A 21,860-nucleotide genomic window follows, 5' to 3' on the forward strand; every position below is an offset into this window, starting at 1 on the left:
CACATCGCTTACATACATAGCCTCGTAAACTGTGTACATCATTTAGTCAAAATATACATTACGAATGTCACCTAGTTGATGGCTAGTGTACTCGATCAGAGATCACTGTGTGAAACCCACTGATTGTAATGTTGCACTCAAGCATTTTGCATTGTATTCGGCATTAGAGTAGAAATTGTATTGTTAGAACTGAAATGGTAAAAGTTTTAAAAGATGCTCGTTTATAATATTGTCACTGCTAATAGTATCAGATGCAGGATATACTTTCTTCCATTCAACGGAACTGTCAGTACGCATACCTCATGCTCTGGACCAGCTCCAAAGGATGATGTAATTGTAGTCGAAGTACCAGCATCCCCATGTAACACAGTACTTGTTCTAGTATGGATGAAAACAGTGAAATTGAACATACACAATCGGATGTAGTCAATGGTACAGATCAATAATAAAAACCCATAAATGAAACATTATGTAAACAAACGACAGGATACGTAACTTTCATATTATCTAAAATTCCATGCATATTACATTTCCGTAATCGAATAGCGAAATAAAACTACCTGATAGGCGCTCAAAGTTGTTGTTGACCATGGGAAAGAAATGGATGCAGAATGTTGCTCCTTCATTTTCAGTGCATTGTCACGAAGTGGTAAAGGGAAAATTAGATTTGCATTAGATGTGTGGGAAGATCCAACTCTCAAGAATATGTACTTCAACAAGTCTGTATGGCTCACCATTGGTATATTGGACGTGTCAGTGATGTCGTCACTACCAATAGTCTGTGCTTCAATCAATATGTTCACCTAAAACAATTGACATGTGAAGAAACCGATAACGAAAAGATTGTGCTTATTTCCAAGGGAACTATAGCATAGTTTTCTGTGTTCATAAATAATTTTCTATGATGCGCCAGGGACAGATGTCTAGCAAAATGGGGTATAGTTATAAAGCAATAGAATCTGGTAAATATGCAAAGTTCACTAAGAAACGTTTACACCAAAAGCACCAATCCGCCCATGTAGTTACCTGTTCAGTACCCCAAGGCCTACAGCTAATTCATGAACCGTGACTCACCTGAGGCAGCGCGTGCATGAATAGAGTTGGAATTGCATTTGAGAGCAATTTATGAGACGTGAGTCGATGCATCTTTGTGTACTGTGATTGGTCGTACAGTGCAGGCTGCAGATGTGGAATCGATCCCCCCTCAAGTCCCCCAAGGCATCCTGGGCTCTACTTTCAAGCTCGTCTGGCGCAAATCTGCAATATCTAACCCATTCTCTTTTTAGATCTATATTCCAGAGGAATGTATGCATTATTGTTCCTTTAGGTTTGGTATGGGTCTTAGAACGGCAACCGTAAACCATACAAGCAAGCATTGTTGAAAAATCTGTGGGGGGGAAAAAAGTCCACATCGTTAAATTATTTTGCATGAATGCATGAGAAAGATGGAATTATATCATACATTTTTCTATGCAATGTTTGTTTTGGTCACAGAAGTAAAACCTGTGTAGCATAGCCGACTGTATTCTAGGACTATCATGCATCAAAAGGAAACATGCTTATAGACACGGTCCGCGAAGGATGCAGTTCTATCCCAATTGACATTGATGGCAATTGCTATATATCAAGAACAGAACAAATTAAACAGGGGTCAATGGAAATGGCAGTGAGATGAATGAACATTACACTACTGGGTACATTTGTTCGAACAGGTGGCACGATCACGAGTTGACTTCCAGTGCTCAGAGACGGTCACAGGTAGCACGATGACGAGCTGACTTTCAGTGGTCACATGTGTTCTCAGCACGATCACGAGTTGACTTGCAGTGCTCACAGATGTTCTCACGATAAATATCAAGTGGTTTAAAAAGAATTATAAAAGTGGGTGTGTATGTGAATGAGTGACGTGTATATGGGGTGTTCTTATGTGGATAGCAGGGGCGTGGCCTGCTTCAGGGGAGCCTGCTTGGAGACACTGGGTCTGGGGAGGCCATGTGAACAATGGCCCCTACGCGGATGATAGTGTACATGGTGTTTGGCACCTCGGCCGTTCCCAGCCTGAGAGCCCCCTTGGGAGGGCACGGACACAGGTGTGAACTGCCATTCATAGGGTAGGGGTGGATGGACGGCCAAGATGCAGGAAAGGGCCGGAACACTGCTGAATGGAGACACACTTATGTCGATTGCAGGGGCACGGTCTGCTTCAGGGTAGCCTGCCTGGAAACACTGGGTCTGGTTAGGCCATGTGTAAGATACCTTTATATTGTACATGGTGTTTGGCACCTTGGCCGTTCGCATCCCTGCCAGACCCCTTGGCAGCGCACATCCACCGGTGCGAACTGCCGTTAATAATGGAGGGCGGATGGATGGGCCTGAAGCGTGCAGACAAGGCCCAGAACACTGCTGAAGGGAGAGACACGCTTATGTGGATTGCAGGGTGCGCAGTCTGCTTCAGGGGAACCTCCTTGGAGACACTGGGTCTGGGGAGGCCATGTGAACAATGGCCCCTGCGCGTAAGATCCATTTGAAGTGTACATGGTGTTTGGCACCTCGGCCGTTCCCACCCAGTTAGCCCTGCCAGGACAAGTGAGCGTGCCCTTGATTCACTGAAAAATTGAAACAGCAATTCATAAAAGTTCAGTTGTATTTTATTTTGTTGCTGATGTTGATAGCACAAATGGACTACACATTGTATACTTCGGGTTGCAGCACAGTGTGGGAAAATCCCCTGTACTGCCCGCTGTCACTGGGGAATTTGTCTCTAATGGCACCAACGACACAGGCGAGTATTACTCGTCGAACGCGGTGTCCAAGCCTCCCATGAAGCCACCATGTAAACGCACGATAGGCCACCAGCCTGTACCACCTGTGGTAGAGAAAGATGCAAACTGTATTTAAAAGGACAAGATAAGTGTATCAAACCTTAGTTGAAAATGCAATCTTGTACCCTAAGGCATTGGTGCCAGTACAAATGTTACTTCACAAATCAATCAACTTGGGCTTTAAAGTGTAGGCACATTACACAAGTACTCTTGTAATGTTTTCCCCAATACTTTGTTCATGAAAAGATGCAAGTTATTACAACTCTTCCATGAAAGAACTTGTAAAATGGTCTGGTCATCTTGAATGGGGATAATGCACTCCCCATTAAGAGAGCGGGCTACCCCAGGACCAGTCTTCTACCTCATTTACCTGTCTAGCGTCAGCAGTCTTAGAAAGTACATTACGATGCTCATCAGAGTCCCTACTTAAAAGCATCTTCAATTCATTGTTACTCTTATCCCCAGAATTGTACTTTTCATCACCCGTGCCAAATACACCTCTTTGTTCCATAGGAAAGATTTCATATCCATGTTGACGTAAGGGGGTAAATCCCTGTTGTAATGAGGTCACACAGTATTTTCAAAAAGCAAGTCACAATGGTAACATCCGTTCTAGTTGGATAAATAAAATCAACTCATTCCAAGTCTTTTATAGAGAGCGCTCTTAATGAGGGAACTTCCCCCAAACGATAGAGAATGCCTGCTTCATTCATTACCATAGATCTACTCTCAGATAATAGGCAAGAGCTCTCCAATTTCAAACTACTCTTTTATTTGTCAAATTCCAGGAGGTTTTTATAGACCCCGCCATGAGCCTTCTGGCCGTCGGAGTGGAGTGGTCCCTCCCGAGGAGTTTTCTTTTCCCTCGCCCAAGAGTCCGGGCCCATTGCTCCACTCACCCATGAAGGGCCTATTTTCATATTTTGTTTGATCAGGGAGTCCAGTAAATTGTTTTGCCCCAACTCAGGCGAGTGCTCTGTAAGTATGGCATCCTCCTCTGTTCGATGAATTCTCTTTCTGCTTTTACCATAGAAGCATTTACCAAGAGAGAATGATAGCTCCTGCACGTGCTACCCATTTCCACAATGCAGACACCCCACCCTCTTTGTTTTTCCGAATCCCTGCTTGTGAAGAGTCCATAAAAGTGCATTGAGTCTGCTTGTCCCAATAGGAATATGTTTGCGCAGCCAATTCTTTTTTTTTTCCATCCTCTGTTAGTTTTCAAAATGGATTTCTCGTCTCTCACTACAGCAACGTCAGCAATGTAAACCACCGAAGGAAACTATTCCCATCAGGCCACTTCCATTGGCCTTTTTATTAGCTGGCATAGTCAAAGCATTAAAGAATGACCTAGCACTCTAATTAGACATTTTCCCTATTACCTTATGTTTGTTCTTCTTTAACCGTTTACTTTTTGATTTTTGAAGGAACTTCTGCTGACCCATTTGCTGCTTATTTTCTGTACTCATGGGAGCAGATTTTTCACCCACTGTCACAGTCCACCTATGTGCCTCTCCAAGGCGTAACTATTTCTACAATATAGTCATTTGACTCCGCAATATCTACCTGGTTGCAAGTCAAATGCCTAGTTTCCATTTGGGTGTGTGTTGTGGGATAGCCCACCATAGGTGACAAACCTTGCAGGTCAATGTGTGCAAAATTGTTTAGGCCATATAAGATCCAGTACAGATGAATTGATTTCAACATCTCATCATAAGATTTTAACCAATGACAGCATAGCAAATAGAACTTGATTAAGTTAATTCAAAATAGACTCTTTAACTTCCACACATGATTGGTCCACTTGTCTAATCATTGATGACAAACGGCTCTTTTTCGCTGGAGCTGGGGTAGATACATAGGTATCCGAAGAGTCAGAGTCCGAATCCACATTCTCTGGAAAAAAAATCAGTTGGGCATTCAAATAAGTCTTCCTCACCCAAACCATCCTCCAAAACCTCTGATACCACCAGTAGCTCCCAATCAGAAAGTGCTGGTGGCTGGGAGACTTGGGTATATGTCACAAAACATGGTGGGCTACCAATTCCAGAAGTGTAGAAAACTTGTGCGTCTACCACCATTTTCCTTTGAATGGCAGTATGGCTATGAATACGTGGCTATCGATTTCGGATTTTGCAACTTAGGCTTTTGGGCAGTCTCTTTAGCCACAACAATTTCACTAAAAGCAGCGGTTAGTGCGATACAAGGGCAATCAACTTCAAACAGTGAGATTGGGAGTGGCATTTCAATTGCCAAATTCATGGCCGCCAAAGCATCTAGCAAAGAGGTATTTAGGCTCCCTCCTCCCTTTGTCCCACTGCGTAGGTCGAAAATCTTTTTTTTTTTTTTTTTAAACAATTGCATTTTCTGCCATCTTGGAAACAAGTTATGTTAAAATCACAAGAGAAGGTCATAGTGGACTTGTCAGCTGGGAATATAAAAGTCAGTAAAAGTTATTCAAGCGGAATAGATGGCTAAGCTGTATACTCGTTACTCGCCACTCATTTAGTCTATAATGATCAGCTGCTTCCCGCTGTCTGCAGATTGCCGACTGCATTCGCTTTAGCAAACGCCTTCGCGGCTGTACAGGCGGTTATGTAGAGGTGGTGGAGGAGCCTCCCAACGGTCCAGCAGCAAGCTCAGTCACACAGCTCTGCTGACATTGCTGACTGCAAACGCCTTAGTGTGTACTTTCAATACAGAGCATAAAACACTGCGTTGTCATTGATTTACACACATGCAACACTACACATATAAAAATCACCAGGTAAGTATTGTCACACAAAACCTTATAAAACATATATATACATTCTCCATTGGAAGAATAGAACTGCATCTGAATCATTTACCAGTGCAACACAAGTGAGTAGTCAGATGCAAGGAAAAATCGGCAAAACTCTTTAAAAATCCAATTGGACAATTTCCCTCAATCTTGTCAGGTCCATCCCTAAGATGGTATGAGACCTTGTGCCCAAAGGTAACCAGTTCAGGTACGTTTTCAAAAGACTACAGTGGCCACTGGTGGTGCTTCAAAAGTTAGATTAGGTTTCAGCTCAATTCAGTACAATAGGGAAGGATCCTTAACCCCGGTTCCACCATCAAAGGTAAAGTCACAGTGAGTCAGGGGCAGGAGTCAATTGCCCAGTGCGCCCTATGGGAGACTGGGAGAAAGCAACATTCATGTAGACTTACCACCTGGATCGGGATGTTTCCTATTTCACTTTTGTAGGTTTCAGGCTTCATTCTATACTCTGTTCTGTTGTTCCCACTGTGAGTGTCGTCTAGACAGAAGCATTCTTTGTTTCTTGGGATTTAGTTTCAGTCAGTCGTGGTGCACAGGATTCTGCTGCAGACACCTTCCAGTTGAAGACCCAAATTAAGGCAAAGGAAGACTTCTGCTGGAGAGATGTCCTCAGCACACCTCAGGGACACAAAGAAGACGAGATCCAACGAAGGTAACCACGGTGGGGCACTGACGGGCGATTGTACCATGCCAAACACAGGAGCAGGCCCAGCAGAGCTTCCTTTGGAGTGAGACAGCTGAAAATGCAGGAGCAGGTGACATTTGGCATAAACGCGCCTTGAATCGGCGCATTTCAATGCCAAAACCGGATTTACTACACATCCGCCATTGGGCACCACGAGGCTATTGCCATTTAAAGATGGCTGCATAGCCCATTGAGCCCGCAGACCTCCCCTGCTTTCTGCTGCCTGCACACCTATTGGCTGATGTGCTCTACAAGTGTACCAATAGGCGACCAGGGGCGCGAGCCGGCCCACTTTCGTGTAAGGCCCACGTCGGAAAGGCTACCTCCTGTCCAAGCCTGTCCTTGCCGGTCCCTGCCATCTGCCAGAAACGCTACCCCTCCCCACCAAGTTGCAACCTGCTTCCGAAAACCGCCCCCTAAGGTACAGTGACCCATAATTCTGATTCCATACTAATGCTTATCACCGCTCTTTCATATGGCTAGACCATGGTGAACGCCTCTGCCTTGTACTTTAAGCATAGCACCCTACTCCCCATACCTCCTTGGAACGCTCTACAGACGCTGGCCCCACATCCTACCAGCACCAACCACTGTGATATACTGCATGTGAACCTAGCCATTGTGTGACACTGCATGAGATTCAAATCTAGGTATTGCCTTGTACTGCCTATATTAACAATTCTATCTTCTTTCCTGCCCTGCACGGAAAACCATATCTAGCCATTGTGTGACAATGCATTGAGATTCGAATCTAGGTATTGCCTTGTACTGCCTATATTAACAATGCTAGCCTCTTTCCTGCCCTGCATGGAAAACCATATCTAGCCATTGTGTGACACTGCATTGAGATTCGAATCTAGGTATTGCCTTGTACTGCCTATATTAACAATTCTAGCCTCTTTCCTGCCCTGCACGGAAAACAATATCTAGCCATTGTGTGATACTGCATTGAGACTCGAATCTAATTATTGCCTTGTACTGCTCAGATCAACAAGTCTAGCCTTTGACCTCTATTGCGCGATCTATCAAAAAATGTGCCTCTAGGCACTGTATTGTGCGGCTCTGCTACCCTTCTATACACTGCCACTACAGCCCTATACACACCCATCAATGAATTTCCCATCCAGACAGTGCCGCAACCTTCTTGCGACCTACCTCAGCCCAACACTAGTTGCGCAATCGCACTATCCACCCTTGGACTCCCCCCACGATCACAATGCCCATTAGCACACCTCCCCATCCCAGCATTGGCAGACATCCTCGCACTCTCCTTATAACACCTTGCGTAGCCAACTTCACAGCCCTCTTCATAGCCCTCACTATAACGATCCCTATAACTCTCCACACACACTCATCACTCATCCCTCAATGCCAGACACCCAACGCACCGGCATTAATATCAGACTTTCATTTCACAAAGTCCCAGCCACCCAGCCTTGCCACCAGACTCTGTAACCTCAGACATCGCTCACGTCCAAAGCTTCTTCTCCAGCATGGGGTCTGGCATGGATTCACATGCTCTTGAATATTCCCCGTTGTCAGGCCGGGAATCCTCGGTAAAGAAAAAATCAGTATCAGTTTCGTTTCTGATCTGTCTTTCTCAGTAGTAACCAATCACTGGTCTCTGGGTCATACTGCCCCCAGCCAATGACTGCCCTCTCCCTAATCCCCGCCTCTGGCAGCCATCTTCAGATTTTTACCGCACGCTCAAGTGTTGGGAGTCCTCGTGTTTAGCTCTCGAGCTTTTGCTGCGTTTTCACGCTTTTTCAAAGAATTTCTCATTTTTCGGTCAAATAGAGCCTCAAGCTCCACCGTCTCTACATCCGATTAACGGGGATCCGTGTCGGATTTTTCTACGCCCCTCAAGGGTGAAGATTTCGTCGAGTTACGCTTCTTGGAGGATTCCAGAAGTTTCTGCGGCCTACCCGAACATGGCCCAGGAGAAAGGAAGCTTGACGCCCGGAAAGCTGTTCAGGGTTTGCCCTGGATGCCATCTGCAGAATGTGTTCAAGGAGGACGAGCACTCGAAATGTCTCTACTGCCTTCATGAGGACGAAACGCACGTGGAGAAGGACTGTGCGTTTTGCAGGAACATGTCGGAACGGACCATCAGAGACCGACACCTTCGTCTCTCCTACTGGCTGGAAGGAAAGAGAAGAAGAAGAAGTCCAAATGGTCTTCTAAGTCCTGTGAGGGCGCCCCGGCGACAGAGGCCCAACAGAAAGCAAAGCACTGCGAGTCCGCGGGCACCGGGAGCGCCGAATGCTCTGGCTCAAGGAAGAGGAAGGCCGATAACCCGGCGAAGCTTCTGGAGAGGCCCCGGTCAAGCTTGAAGGATCCAGCCGAGGGCGAGCGAGGCGGTGACCCTCCCCCCAAGGTGAAGGCCACAGGCCCACACAAGGTGGTAAAGGCCTTGATTCACCCAGCCAAGGCCTCTATCGAGGAAGTTGCGGCAGCCCTGGCGCAGCCTGTGGAGGCGACCTCGGGGCCCAGAGTCTCCCTGCCTCCGCGGAGGGAAGCCTCTTTCAGACCCATCAAAAAGACCCCCGTGAAGACCCCGGCGGAAAAAGAGGGGGGCGGTGGCCATTGTGGACACGGACACAGCATCCGAGGAGGAGCTGGTAGAAGTCTTAGACGGCCTCGACGAGGGCGTCGAAGAGGCCCGTCCCAACGGGAGGGATCCCGACTAAGGTGACGACGAGAGTGACGGCGGCACCGGTGAGAGTCCTAGTCACCCGTCGCTTCCGGAGCCGCAGGCTAACTCGGCGGCCATTTTGTTGGCGATACAATCCTTATGTTCGGAGATAAGGACGAGATTGCCCTTACCACTGACGAAGGATCCGGAACCAGGCTCAACGGAGGAGCCAAAGCCAGGCCCGGCGGGAAACCCCCCTGAATAAGAGAAGACGGATCCATCCAGCCCCACCTTTTCAGCCCTTGCGGCCTGCTCAGCCTTTACCCACGTCCCCCGTCCCTGGGGATGACACGGACACGTCCACAACAGGTAACGACGACGACGGCAGTGACGAGGGGACGGAGCTCCCATCGCCCCTAGCCCGGGCCTCCCCGCCCGACGAGATCGGATCTTTCCATGCAGTGATTGCCAGGACATCTGAGCTTTTTCAGCTCTGCCCCGAAGAGAAGGAAGGTTTCCTTTACCAGGCCAAGAGGAAGAAAGTCCTCGCCGTGCCTCTGCTGGATGACATCTGGGACGAGGGTCTCACCCTTCTCAAGAACCAGTCTACGACGCCTGCCAAGAGGGATCGGTACAAGAAGTACCGGGTCCCCGACGCGGCTCCTTTGTGCCTTAGGGCACAACCGACCCCTGACTCGGTCGTCTCAGCGGCGGCCAAGAAGAAAGCAGGGGGGCATCGGCCTCAACGTCAACTTCCCTGCCGGACGGCTAAGGAAAAAAGCTGGACGCAATGGGACGACGAGTTATCTCGTTGGCGGCAACAACGATTAAGGCGTTCAACGCCCTTGCGATCGTGGCCCGCTATGACAGAGTTATGGTACAAGATCGCCCCCCTGTTGGACTTCCTACCGGATGACAAGAGGGCCGGGGCCCTGGAGATCTTGCAAGAAGGCGAAGTGGCGATGGACCACGCCATTATGGTGGCAACGGACATTGCCGACACCGGTTTCAGTCAGCTAGGCACCGGCGTTTGCCTTAGATGACGAGGGTGGCTCAAGGCGACGGATTTCCGCCAGGACTTACAAGCCAAGGTTTTGGATATGCCGCTCGACGAGAACAATCTGTTTGGGAAAACAGTGGATGAGTCCCTCCAAGCCATCAAGGCGGACACAGAGACAGCCAAGGCCTTAGGCATTCTCCGGCAAAAAAGGTCGTCCTTTCGGAGCACCGGAGGCAAGCAGGGTGCCTCCAAGGGATTCGGTGGTGGCTCCTTAACGTACCGCCAATCGGCCTGCTCCTCATCGCCAGGGAGGCCAAGGCGGCAAGGCGTCCCCCAAGCAAGATTGAACCGACAGCGGTGTCGGGCCCCCACTGAAGCACCCCGGTGGGAGGCTGGCTGGCGAAGTTCGTCAGCGTGTGGGAGTCCATCTCCACTGACCGTTGGGTGCTGGGAGCCCTGGCCCAGGGGCACGCCCTCGAATTTCTAAAAAAGTGCCCCCGCATTCCACCCGTGGCCAGGAAGGAAAATCATTCCTCAACTGCTATTGAAGGTAAGGGCGATGCTCAAAAAAGGTGCCATCGAGCTCGTCCTGAAGAGGCTCCGGGGCTCCGCAGTATACTCAAGGTACTTCCTCGTGAAAAAGAAGACAGGAGGATGGCGCCCCATCCTGGACCTGCGACGACTGAACAAGTACATCAAGGCACAGAAGTTCTGTATGGTCACCCTCCAGCAGTGCTGGGACAGCTGGAGGAGGGCGATTTCCTATCGTCGTTGGATTTGGAGGATGCGCACTTCCACATCCCTATTCTAAAAGGACACCGAAAGGACACCGGCTGAAAGGACTTTGCACTCGCTGGATGTGGCTAGAGCGCTGAAGTTCTACGTGGACCGCACGAAGAGTTTTCGGAAGACATCACAGCTATTTGTGAACTTTAGACCTGTGAACCAAGGGAAGGCTCTCTCGAAGGCTTCCATTTCCAGATGGCTCTCCGGCTGCATCATGCACTGTCATCGGCTGGCAAACCGGCCGTTGCCTGGCCGTCTGAGAGCCCATTCGACCAGAGCTATCGCTGCTACCACGGCGTTCTTGTCTGGTATGCCCCTGCTGGACATCTGCAGGGCTGCTACGTGGAGGCCGACGCACACCTTCACGAGATTCTACTGCGTCGACCAGTATTCCAGGGAGGAGTCCAGGGTCAGCCAAGCGGTGCTTCGCAACCTGTTCGCCTAAGGTGAGCCTGGTGAGGAGGTAAGAATTGCTTAATGTTGAGTTTTTGATGTAATGCTTAATGTTGAGCCTTTGCCACCTCCCGTTGGTTGTGCATGTGTGTACTGCTATGTATTCTTATATTCATGAGCATGTGAATCCATGCCAGACCCCATGCTGGAGAAGGAACAAGTTACTTACCTTATCAACATACACATCCTATACAGACCGCCCGGACTACCGGCAGACTTCCAAGAACACCTCTCCCACCGTCTCGCGACCAACATCAGAAAATCCTCCCAAATCCCTCTACTAGGAGACCTTAATTTAGGCTTCAATGATCCAAAGGACAAACCCGCCAAAACTCTTCTTAAAGAACTCACTGACTTAGGATTCTCCCAAAAAGTCCTCACCCCCACCTATTCCAAAGGCCAAACCCTGGACTGGGTCATGGACCACAACTGCACCTCTAATATAATCTCCAACTCCGCCTTGCCTTGGACAGACCACACCTGCGTTGAATTCCACATCCCCACCGACCCCATACCTAAAACACTAACCTACGCACCGCCCACCATAACAAGAGGTTCCAAAAAACTCAGTGCAGACAATCTGCGACCCCACCTCCAAAAACCCCTGCCTAGCACCTCCCTTCTCCACAGACTCTAATATACTCTCAGCCATATTTAATGACACCCTCACTAATGCCATAAATTCCATAGCCCCACTTGAAAGCAAGAAAGCATCATTCCATTGCAACTTCTGGTTCTCAGATGAACTTCAGACCCTCCGAGCACAAAAGCGCCAGGCACTGAAAAACTGGCAAACAGATCCCAGCGATCCCAACAAGAGCTCATTCAAACAGCTATCCCTCCAATACAAAAAAGCCATCCTCGCAGCAAAATCTAAGTCCTTCAGTGACAGGATCACTAATGCCAATTCCCAAGCAAAAGAATTATTCGCAATTTTCAACGAACTAGTAGACCCCCGGCCACCGCAAACAAGATAATTAAAGACAAAGCTTGGTGTTCCAGCATTCAGACCGCTATGCTCAACAAAATAAAACTCCTCCAGAACAAAATACAAAACCACTGCAAGGCCCTCCCTAACCCAAAAACCAACCACCCCACACTAGACAAGTGCAACAACGTCACCCACGAGCAATTCGCTTTCAGAAATGTCACTGATCATGAGGTCCTTAACCTTATAAAAAAGCTCAAACCATCTCTATGCAAAGCAGACATCTGCCCTCTGCAAATCAAGGAATGCGCTAATGACCTAACTCCCCTGATCACCGCCTTCATTAACGCATCATTCCAAACACGAACTGTCCCAAATAATTTCAAGGAAGCCTGGGTGCGGCCACTTCTAAAAAAAAATAAAATAAAAAAAAAAAAAAAAAAAGCTACACTTGATCCAGCACAACCGAACAACTATAGACCGATAACGACAGTCCCATTCCTCCTGAAAATTCTTGACAAAGCAGCTCACAACCAGATCCAATCATACATAGAAGCTAACTCCATACTAGGTAAAAGGCAATCTGGCTTCCTGGCTGGCCATGGAACAGAATCTGCCTTATTAGACCTAAAAAACCAAATTGCACAAATCTTGGACGAAGGCAAACCGGCCCTGCTCCTCCTTCTCGACCTATCAGCGGCTTTTGATCTGGTTGATCACCAAACACTTAACAAACACCTCACTCAGGCTGCCCATTTCTCCAAACAAGCAGCATCATGGATCACCTCTTTCCTCGAAGGAAGGGCCATGAAGGTCTACTCCGACACAGCAAATGCAGACCCCACCACTATAAACTGCGGTGTCCCCCAAAGATCATGCACAGCCCCTACCCTCCATAATCTCTTCACGAAACCCCTTTTCGACCTACTTGACTCCATCGGTGTGGCATAAACTAACTATGCAGACGACACGCAAGTACTCATACCCCTAACTGGACTCTACCACAAAGACGCCACCACCCTCAACAACATCTATGCCACAATCCAAGCTTGGATGGCTATCAACGGCCTGTGTCTCAACAGAGACAAGACTGAAATTCTCATTCTTGGACTAAAAAACACTATAACGAAGTTAAGCCCCCAATACAACAACTTCAACATAGACAACTCAACCATACTGGTATCACCATCCGTCAAGACCTTAGGGGTTCACATTGACGCTAACCTTTCAATGAACAAACAAGTCAGCGCCATAGCCTCTACATCAGCATTGAGCACCAAACTCATCAATGCCATCAAACCTTACCTATCCGCCCCCAACCGAGTAGCCATAGCAAGAGCAACCATAGGCGCTAAACTCTTTTACTGTAATGCCCTCCTAGCCGGTACCTCCGCAAAAAACATCCACAGATTACAAATCACCCAAAATAACGCCCTCAGAGCCGTCTTGAGCATCTCCAGAAGGGACCATATATCCCTTGCCAGACGCACAGCACGGTGGCTTCAGGTCAAATATCGAATCACGCTGAAAATCCTCACCATCACACACAGATGCATCAACAACACTGCTCCACTTAACCTATCTGAAGCATTATCTAGAACCACTTCCGACCGACTAGATCTCAGTACACCAACCAGCCAGCTACACATTCCTCGCATCAAGAGAGCCACTGCTGGAGGCCTAGGTTTCTCTTACATCGTACCACAACTCTGGAACTCTCTGCTGTCCACCCTCAGAGCTGAAACCTCCATCTCGGCTTTCTGTAACAACCTCAAATCCACACTCCTCAATTAGTACCATGGCCACCTCTCCCACCCTGAAATGTATATTGTAATATAACCGGAAATGTAAATGCATATTGTAATGTAACCAGAAATGTAAATGTAAATACATTAACTATTGTACCTTGTATATACATTGCTTACGACTCTAACTAAGACTGTACTGTAGCAAGTGCCACGATGTGCCCGGACTGATGTGCACTATATAAATGTTAATAAAACAAAACAAACAAACAAACAGGAGATCTGCACAGTTCAGAAGCTCCGATCATGATGGCGATGGATGCAGCGAGGTCGCCCAGGAGGGAGCTGGTCAGTCCACCGGTTGGTCCAAGGAAACGTATGAAGGCTCAGCAGCCATGGATTCCCGAGCAGGATTTGAGATTGGTTGTTGGTCATGGGGTTGAAGCACCAACAAAGGCCTTCTTGAAATCAGGCAGAGGAGCAGGGCTACACCAGGCAATCGCTGCAGTTGATGCTAGCCAGACACAGGATTCGTCCCCTGGTCATCAGCGGGCTGCTCTTCTGCATAGAAGTCTTGTTTCCAACAATGATCTGTAGAACAGTTGCAAGATTCCCCCTTTTGTCTAGGATTCAGGCTGGGAGCAAGCCCAAGCCCACCAATAGTAAGCATCTGCATCATTCAAACAGTGAGGGGTTGTCTAATCAAGGACAATCACAGGCCATCTCATCTGCTCAGTGTCAGGCTTTAAGGCACCAGAGGTTGTGGATTTGTACTAGACAGACCTAGCAGCCCCTTCCACTGGCTCACACACACTGATTGGATTGAAAGCCACAGCTTTACTCAGGAAAGGTATTTCCATGTAGGCATTTTCTGACCTGAGATGGCAGGTAGAAGGCTGAAAAACCAAACGGCGGACAAGTCGGGGCTTCACCTATAGTCGGGTGTGGTAGATAAAGCATTCAAAAGCTAGATGAAGCATGCATCTGCACAGGTGGTATCCAAAAAATGGACTGCCCGCTCCCTTCAGAGAAGCTATGTATAGCGGGACATCCTCCAGTTCATTAACCCATTGTGGATGCAGCTACTATGCTTGTGAAACTCATCTGCTTCTTCATTCACCTCGCACGGGCCTCTTGCATGAGAAGACTAGCTCTAAAACACTGCAGAAAAATAGATGCTGCAGAAAGCTTCTCTGAGCTTCTGACAAGAAAATCTCAAGGAGGTTTTGGCAGTAGCAAACTGGACACTTTGGATGGAGCTAGGGAATTATGACTCATCATATCTTTGGAGTATTCAGTGGGATTCTGTTTAGGATTATCAGACGTGAGGCAGGTAGCTCAGGATCTCATGGAGGCATCATATCACCACCTGAGCACAGTGGCTCGCAGGAGTGCAATGTGCCCTCAGAGCGGCCAAGTTCCAACCTGACGTTCATGACCAGATCATGAACATTCCGTTTAATGTGGTGAAACACTTTAGCCCAGACACTGATGAGCTAAATAAGAAAAAGATGAGTGCGCAAACAGCAAAATCACTGGCATCTCTGACAAAAACCACAGTTAAGACAGGAACATCTTACCCACATTGGCAGTCCGTTCCTCTGAAAAATATGGGGTGAGGTTTTGTGGCTTCCACGACAGGCCAATCATGCAGACAGCTCGCCCAGTGCACCCAGAAGGAAATAGCCCCCTTTACCAAGGGGATTTTTGACAGCCCAACCAAGCTCCAGATCCCAAACAAATGAAATGTGTTAGATCCGCAGCACCCCAGTGGGGACCAGAGTGTCATCCTTCCTAAACTCGTTCAATGCTACATCAAGTGATTTTAATGTGTTTTCGCAGCTCAGGCACACAACCTTTTGAGCGTATAGTATCAGCAGACATGTATCTTGAAAACTGCCTTTCTGGTAGCAATTACATTTGCGTGCAGAATTGGCGAACTGCAGACTCATGAATTAAAAAACAGGGCTCCTCCTAAAGGTCTCCATGCTCGCTTCACTAGGAGAAAAAAACACAGAAGTATCCCTTCAATTACCAGTATGCTGAGAATCAATTTGCGAGGCAGCTACAGGGGCTCCCCCTGTCTGCCTTCTGCAGGCATTGCTCTATCGGCGGCATTTCTAGACCAGATGCACAATTTGGCTAGGCAACACTCCGGAACATGTTCTCTGCAGTTTGTTTTAGGGTAGAGAAATGCTTGGTACTCTTCCATAATTATGGAGGAAAGGTGACGGGACGGAGGAGTAAGGGAATGTTATCCACGCTAGTGACTGCTGAACCCTTGTCCTGAATCCCATTTCTTCTGTATGCCGTCTCTCCCCCTAAACAATATTGTTTGTCCTTCTGGTCTTATCAGTGAGACATGTTAACTGCTCCTTTTAACTTGTTAAACTTGCACAATAGCCTAGAATAGTTCAGACTTTGGCTTGGTCATTTCATTTCATAAGCTTTATTTCGACAAACAAGTCACAAAAGCATGCATACCATCAATCATAAAATACATAAAAACACCTTCGTAATGCGTACAAATACAAGATCAAGCTTCACAGTTAATAATCAGGACAGTCCATTCTGTTTTTTCGAGCGCATTCTCCATACCGAATTCAAATATTGACTGATGGCAAACACTTCCGGGGTATCAGCTGATTTTAGGCAGCTTGCCATTGTAGCTTCAATTGATCTAAACGCACATCCCCGGGAGAATGGTTTTAGGAAACGTCGTCTCAGAGGCAATGTCAATGGGCAGCACATTATCAAGTGTTTCAAATCCTTGATTGCATTTTTACACAACATACATACAGGTGATGGTTATCCCATCTGTACTTCAGCTCTGCAGAGGGTTGGATCCCAAGTCGGAATTTCACATACAGGGACCTTTCAAATTTAGGACAAACATAATCCAAGTAAGGCTCATATCCTTTCTCTGTCTTAATGGCAATGTAACGAGCCAAGGACTCGGTTGATGTAGATTTGACCAGTATATCCCGCCATATCTTTGCTATGGCAGCAATCTTGACCCTGGTTTTACAAGGGGTAGTAACACGTGTATCATCCCAGTATTCGCCAAGATCCACGTTCCCCAGGCACCTCCTTACATGGCATGCCCACTTCAAGTTGGTGCCCCCTTGCTGTGATAAATATCCACAGCCGGACCCAGTAAAAGACTGGTTGTAGCTGTCAGGTCGTTTCTATACCCTACATGCCTGTCTCCAAGTGTACTGACACATTTGGAGTGCAGGTAGGCCTTCTCAGTATATATTTCAAATATTTGTTTTCTACAACTGCCAGAGGCTGTGTATTAATCTGCCCTCACAGCTCTGCCCCCTAGATTGCAGCTTGCCGTGCCTGGTCTTTGTATGCTTCAAGTGAAACATGCATGGCCTCATTACCATGTTCTGCAGTGAACCTAGCGAGGGCTCCACTAAACCTAGCCAATGTTAACCTTGCCTTCTCCAGCTGCATAGACCAGCCACAAGTTGCCATTACTCTTGCCCCTAGGTAATTGTATGAGTTCACTTGTTCGATCTCCCCTTCATCCAAACTCGGTATGAGACCCTTCCTCATGCCATTGGTATTAAAAATCATAGACTTTGTCTTTTCGACATTTGACGCCGGAACATTGCTTTTATAAAATGCAACAAATATGTTCAGCTGCTTGCGGATGCCTACGGGTGTCAATGATAACAAAACTGCGTCATCAGCAAACAGCAGGACTGGCATCTTATCCCCCGCCAAAGTTGGCACGTCAGTCTGAGCGACCAACAACTCCTCGATCACCCCATAATAAAAATGCCAAAATGTTTAGGGTCCAATACACATCCCTGGCGAACACTCTTTTCAGTTTCAATACAAGCAGAGGTTCTCCCATCAATACCCCATCTAACAACCACGGTGTTGCCCACATATAAACTCTGTATTGCAGTCATGAGTGGTCCCGGGAGGCCCTGTTCTTGTAGCACCTCCCAAAGAAGATGCCTAGGTACAGTATCGAAAGGGATAGACAAGTCCACAAAGACTGCATACACGCTGACCTTCCTATGGACTGCATACTTATCGCCCACCGACTGTAGTCTCAGACTTTGGTAAACTGTGCTCAGTTTTTCACAGAACCCTGCTTGGTGGTGATTAATAATCATCCTGTCTAGCGAAATATTTTCACCCAGCATCTAATAGTGAAATTGGTCTGAAAATTCGAAGGCTCATCTCTCGGGCCTTTTTATGGATTGGGACCAACTCTGCTCTTGTCCATGACTCTGGCACCACATTATTGCTCAAGATTACAGAAATAACTTGGTCAGGTATGGGACCCAAACAGTGATCTCACTCATGTAGAAATCTATGGGTACCCTGTCTGGGCCTGGTGCTTCACCCAACTTCTGGCACCATAATGCTTTACCGACCTCTTCACGGTCCAGTATCAGCAAAGAATGGTTTAGATCGCCTCCCCACCCGGGCTAGTCATGCTAATAGCTGCCCCGATATCTCCATAAAGGCTACTTTAATGATGTACCCAGGCTTGCTCTGTGATGTTGGCTTGCATCTCATTAGATCCTGAGCCCTGCCCTATCGGACCCCAAAACCCACTTGAGTCCCCTTTATCTATGTCATTCAACAAGACCCTCCAGATGTGCTCATTCCAGACCCTCTTTTTGTCCTTTATCAGCCTATGATATTCTTCTCTGGCCAGCCTTACCCCAATATTAGTTGGCAAAATTCGAAATCTTGCTTCGCTGATCAGCCGCCCCTCGGCCGCCTACACTCTTTATCGTATCACAGGTTGACGCCTCAGCAGATTTCCGTACTGTTTTATAAGGTTTGGAGAATCGTAACCCCATCTTCGCCATCAAAGTCTCATGTATTGATACTATGGCAGCCCCTTCATGTGGATCTGCCATAGCAAACACATCCAGTAAGGGAACAGTCTCCTGATAAATCAGTGTCAAAGTAGCTTCAGGGTCAGGCTTACTCCACCTGATGTTTCTCCTAGCATGGCCAAAGACCTCTATCGGGACAGCGCCATCCTTTACATGACCCGCTCTCCCATCTAATGGTACCCAAAAGGCCAGGAGCAGGGTGTGATGACCATTCTCAACCCTATTACATATACAAAAAGATTTCACGATGTCCCAATCTTCAATGTTCACAAAGATGTAATCAATTTTGCTATTGTTCAAATTGTTTTAAAGGTTGGAGCTGCTGGTGTATTCCCTGGGAATCGGCCATTGCATGCCCTTAGGTTAGCTGACAATAGGGAGATAGTCTCTTCTGCTTGCCTATGTTGTGTGGGCGGATAGGTTGAGTTTAAAGACCCCAACCCCCAGTGGCTATCCTCCTCCATGATGTCCGCCATACTACACAAAGGCTTGAACTGAAGATTAAGATCCCCCCACCACCAGGTTCTTCAAGGGCTCCTGGGCAGATGACCTACAAGCCAGTACATTATCGTCCATCTTCCCTGCGAGCTCTGCACCCCTATCATGAATGATCGCAATTCATCAGCAAGATTGCAGAATCATCCCTTAGCTTGAGGTGTAGTTCAAGCAGGTCTGGGGAACCAGTATCTATTTGCTCTGTAGATTTAAACAAAAAAACGTTCCCCCATATTAACAGACCCCCCCACTCGGATGGCCCTTTGCACCTTTATGTGCCGGTATGCCAAAGGTAGCATATCCTTGAATGTTAGGAGCTGCCAGGGCCCACGTTTCTTGCAGGCAAATCACCCCGGCTTCACAAACAAAGGAAAGCCAGTCATTATCTGACATGTATTTGTTTACACAGGCAATATTCCATGATATGACCCGCACCACAGGCCCTAACTGGGCTGGACATGCACCTAGATGGCGGTTTGGCATATCCTGTTTGTGTCTTGATCCTTGGAAAGGGCAAAAGAAAATACTAAATAAAATAAATTGATCTCCTTTGCTAGCTCAGGGCCCTACCCTGGGCCCACGTGTGAAGGTGGCAGCCCACATTGATAAGAAATCTTGAATAAATTACCGCAGTGCAGTTAAATGCAACTCTCAAGGATTTTAAACTGGTGGGCTATTAGAGAGGGATTGTTCGGATCTGCAGTACGTTTTATTTTAAGGTTGGTATAACCATGGTCACTTTGTGGCAGGCTGGGACAATGCCTTTTGATAGAGATTAAAGGGTTGGGAGCATGTGGAAGCTAATTTATCATTTGGGGTTTGAAGAATCAAGAGGAATGTAATAATGTTTGGCTGAGCAAAGGATGTTTATAAGCTTATCCATGGAAATGGAAAAAAAGTGAGATGAAGAGTTATCAGGGACGAGAAGGGTGAACACATAGGGGCTGATAACGAGTTTGGCAGTAACGGAATTCCCGCCAAACGAGTATGTCCTTGTAGTGGGGGGGATTTACCTCCAGCATCATGTCTGGAGGTAAACCCTCCCACTTTCTTCCGAAAATCAGCAGAATTACTGCAGCAGTAATTTCAACTAAAATGCCCTATGATGTCCAATGGAGACGCAGAAAATGGGGATTAACTCTGCCACCACCAATTGTAATCCGGCTGTGATTCCTCCAGACCAAGTGGCAGTAACAGTAATTCTGTTGGCCGGTATTCCAGTGGATTTACCGCCGGAATACCGCCCAACTCGTAATGATGCCCATAGTGTTCTGTATTTGGGTTATTCTAGCGCAGATTTAAGCAACAAAATCAACATAGAGGATGCGAAATAAAACTTGGATGGAGAGGAATGGGATAAATTATGGCCTGGAGGCTAATGGAAAGCTTGCAAGGGTTTGTGTACAGAAAGGATATATGTTCAGTCTATAAGAACATTTGTCAGAGTTCAAAGCAGTGGTGAGGGTACGGAGAGCGTCCTTTTAGGCAGTGAGGAGAGTATGGGAGTAAGCTTTTTGTCATTTCCATAATTGGAGACTCATTGTAGTTTTGTGGTGTTGGATGGCTGGCAAGATCCATGGTTAGGAGCTGGAAGGTGTGATACACTTGCCTGGATAGTAATAGTCAAATAGGATAGGCAGTGCAGTGTTAACTCAACAAAGGTGAGTTCAATAGAGTGAGCAAGTGGCGGATAGAGCTTGGAGACAGTTCTGGACTTGGGCAAGTTGGGGGAAAATTGAGATGGGCTTGAATTTTTTTTTTTTCTTCTTTGTGTTCCAGTTCATATTGAACTCTTAGTAAACAGCAATAAAATTGCTTATGCCCCATGATAAAATAGTAATCATCATATCAACTTTAAAAAGAATAACACATAATATTCCCCGACAGACTCATAAACTAAAATACATTCAGAACTGAGCACATTCCCAAATCGTGCAATGCATGAAAACAGTTTCAGCAAATCATAAAATGTTTGCAATTTCGTGTTCAAAGGCTTGCCAAACATTAACCATTGCTATTGCTATACTGCAGCCCGAGATACCATTTAACCAAAAAATGTATTCTGGATCCTACAAGAAGCCATCCGCCAAATGTATGTAATATCTAATATAATACTTTAGCATCACTTTACATGCAGTGAGAACATGTCGAAGTAATTCTTTGGCCCTACAATCACCACAAAAGCAACATTGACGATTGACCATTGGTAACCTAACCATGCACCCTTAACTGCCATAACAGGTAGTTTATTTAATTTTAATCGCATAAAGGTGCGTCTCAGTACATTGTTGGGGAATTGAAAAACATATTTCTGTGTCTTCTTTATGGAAAATATAATTTACCGTAGTCACACACACAAGACAGTTTGCCGATATGCTCATGATTATGGGCCCAATCCCAGCTCAATCCACACTTTCTAAATGTACCCAACAGCCCTCCCAAACCCTCATCCCAATTTGGTATCCAAGTGATTTTCACAAATAAATTCTCATTAACCGCTCTGAACTCCAAGAATGCAGGGCTGAGACCCTGGTTATTTCTTCTTTGAGTTGCGAGCACAGTATTTTCCTCTGCACACATTTTTATAGAGAAATCGCCCTTATTCATTTACACCACCGTACTTAATGAAGCCAA

This window comes from Ambystoma mexicanum, chromosome 13, assembly GCF_040938575.1.
Source record: "Ambystoma mexicanum isolate Mex_15411 chromosome 13, UKY_AmexF1_1, whole genome shotgun sequence".
In the NCBI taxonomy this organism is placed as follows: Eukaryota; Metazoa; Chordata; class Amphibia; order Caudata; family Ambystomatidae; genus Ambystoma; species Ambystoma mexicanum.